Raw genomic sequence first — 3711 nt, forward strand, 5'->3', positions numbered from 1 at the left:
TGAGCAGATGACCTTTAAAACCACTTTATCCAATTTCAAGCCAGATACATTAACTTCATTAATAGCATTAGGTCACTAGGGACCATTTCATCATGATTAAGGCACCCTAAAGCTCCAAGGATCTGGGAGTATGTGGTTATTGTTGGATAATGGTGACTTTCACTTTTAACATTTTTTGATCTATAATTTGTTCCATATTTATATAGGAAATATATAAATTCTCCAAAATTACTCCTGTAAATGATGACTAATATAATAAATACTTAGTGCATTTATGTAATAGGAAAGAGTAGATGAAGAAAATCTCTTAATAATTGATGGATTAAATACAATATGAGATTATAGGAATAAGGGATGAATATGTGAGGGAATGATGAATCAGAGACATAGCAGGCATTGTTAGATATGGGGAATAAATGTACTTATCCTGAAATTACTGATTTGTAGTTAAGACCAGTATATGGTGTTAATAACCACTGGGTAACACTCAAGATAGTTACAAGCATCTGTTAATTTCATATTTAGTCTGCAAGTATTCATGGGAATTGTTAATTATGGGGCATATAAAAAAGCTTAGCAGGTAACAAAATAAAAATAAACCAGTGGGACTACCTCAAACTAAAAAGTTTCTGTATAACAAAGGAAACAACAAAACCGAAAGGCAACCCACAGAATGGGAAAGAATATTTGCAAACCATATATCTGATAAGAGGTTAATGTCCAATATATAAGGAACTTGTATAGCTGAATAGTAAAAAACAAACAAAAAAACAAACTAATAAACCCAATTTTTAAAATGGGCGAAGGGCTTGAATAGACATTTCTCTGAAGAAGACATATAGATGGCCATCAGGTACATCATCAGGGAAATGCAAATCAAAACCACAATGAGATAGATATCACTTCACACCTGTCATTAACAAAACAAAAGACGACAAGTGTTGGCAAGGACGTGGAGAAAAGGGAATCCTTGTACACTGTTGATGAGAATATAAATTGGTGCAGCCACTATGGAAAACAGTATGGCAGCTTCTCAAAAAATGAAAAATAGAACTACTGTATGATCCAGCAATCTCACTTCTGGGTATTTATCCAAAAGAACTGAAATCAGGATCTGGAAGAGAGAAGAACACTCCTATGTTCATTGTGCATTGTTTACAAAAGCCAAGATGTGGAAACAACCTAAATGCCCATCTGCAGATAAATCCATAAGAAAATGTGATGTATACATACAACGGAATATTATTCAGCCTTAAAAAGGAAGGAAATTCTGCAGTAAGTGACAACATGGATGAACCTTGAGGACATTATGCTTAATTGAATAATCCAGTCACAGAAAAATAGATACCGCATGATTCCACTTATATGAGGTATCTAAAATATTCAAATTCATAAAATCGAAGAGTGGAATGGTTAGTTGTCAGGGCCTGAGGGGAGGAGGAAATGGGGAGTTAGTAATTAACCAGTGTAAAGTTTTAGTCAAGCAAGTTTCTAGAGATCAGCTGTACAGCCTTGTATCTATAGTCAACAATACATAATATACTGTACACTTAACATTTGTTAAGAGGATAGATCTCATCTTACCACAATAAAATTAAAAACCAAAAATGAATTTTAAGATGCTGTAGCTATCCATCAGAAGCTTACAATCTAATTGGACCATTATTCACTGGAAAATGGGATTTTACAGAATCAGACAATAGTGATATTTTTCTACTGTTAGCATCCATCACCCACCAGAGTTTACAAAGGAATATGTATGTGATCTTCTTGCTTCATTCCTCTACTGTCAACTCTTTTTTGGTTAGTCCGAGTTTCTTCTAGAATCATTTAATCAAATACCTTGACGGCTCTAAATACCCAGCATGGAATAATTATAAGTGGTGTATTAAAAGAAGTAAACTCCAAAACTCAGTTCTCCAGGCAAGGCACATATGGTCTGATCCCTTGTACAGTAAATTTTTGCAAAGTGATACAAAGACTGAAATATTATTAAGTATATCACTTAATATCACTCTTATGAATGGATAAATATAGTAAATAGTGATTTATCAGTTGACCTCACTTTATTTTGTTAAGTACAATAATAAAATACTAGAGTGATGTTTAGTATAACCATAAAATCAGTCTTAGTTTTCTATTTCATTTTTCTCTTTTAGGTTATATATATGGAACAATTATATGTGATATATAAATTTGCATGTTAATTAGTGATAGAAATATTTCCAGTATAAATTGTAATGCTGTATCATATATGGCAAACAGTGGTTAATTCCTTTACTATAGAAAAAATACAAATTCATTAAAAAATAGAAAAAAATGGGCAAATATCTTGACAGGTAGTTCATAAAAATACAAATGGATAATAAGCACGTGAAAATGCTCAATTTCACTCATAATTTAAAAATGAAAATTAAAACAACAAAGAGATAGGAATTTTTCACCTATCAGATGAATGCAGTTTAACACTTGGATAAAATGTCTGGTGGAGGTTGCAGGAAAAGAGACATTGTCATGCACCCTTGAGACAGAGGAGTGCAAGCTCCTTTCCACTTCACCAGGGGAAAGTTTGGCGGCAACATTTATTCAAATTAAAAATGCAGTGGCCCTTTGACCTAATAGTGGCATTTCTAGAAATTTGCCCTATCCATATTCTTGACAAAGTGTGAAAAGATAATATGTGCAAAAGTGTATAAAGCATTGTTATTTATATAAACAAGAATCCCAAGTGAATGCCCATCAGTACAGGAACTCTTTAAATAAAGCATGGTGCATCTAAGCATTGGGCAACCCCACATTAAAAATGACATGGTAGATCTGTATGTCATGTTATGTGATACGTTATTGTGTAAAATGAAAAGGCAAGGTGCAGAGAACTATTACAGTATGGTATCATTTGTGTGAAAAATGCATTTAGAAGCCTGAAAGTTGCAAGAATTTGATGAAGATAGTGATTATATCTGGGGAAAAAAAGAATAGGAGGTCTGGGGTGGAAGGGAAAGGTTTATTTTCATTTTATACCTATTTCTACCTTAATTTTTTTTTAAATTGATGTATTTACTTTGTCTATAGTGAAAGAAAATCCACTTGAAAATGCAAATGGCAGAAGTGAAAAAATCAAAAAGGGAGAAGCTTGAATAAGCAGTCCTAAAAAAATTGGGGACTGACTGACTAAGCTGTGAAAACTAGTTCTTTTTATAAGTGGATATTTTATATCTTTTCCAATTGAAATTTTTCAATTGAAAAAGTACAAGCAATAGAAGTACAAGCAATAAAAATTCTAATGCTAGACATAGAAAACAAATTTATGGTTACCAAATGGGAAAGTGGGGTAGGGAAAAATTAAGTTTGAGGTTAACATATACACACATATATATATATACATACATAGCACAGGGAACTATATTCAATATCTTGTAATAACCTATGATGGAAAAGAATCTGAAAAAGATTTTATATATATATATATATATATATATCTGAATCACTTTGCTGTATACCTGAAACTAACACAACTTTGTGAATCAGCTATACTCCAATACAAAATTCTAATGCTAATACCTTCAGATTTCTTAAACGATTAGAAATAGCTTTAACATGCAGCCATGTTATTCTAACATTTATCGAACACGGTATTACTCTGTGCCAAGAACTATGCCCAATACGCTTTTTTTTTTTTTTTTTTTTTTTTATGAAGAGTGAGAGAGAAAG

This window comes from Balaenoptera ricei, chromosome 17, assembly GCF_028023285.1.
Source record: "Balaenoptera ricei isolate mBalRic1 chromosome 17, mBalRic1.hap2, whole genome shotgun sequence".
Classification (NCBI taxonomy): Eukaryota; Metazoa; Chordata; class Mammalia; order Artiodactyla; family Balaenopteridae; genus Balaenoptera; species Balaenoptera ricei.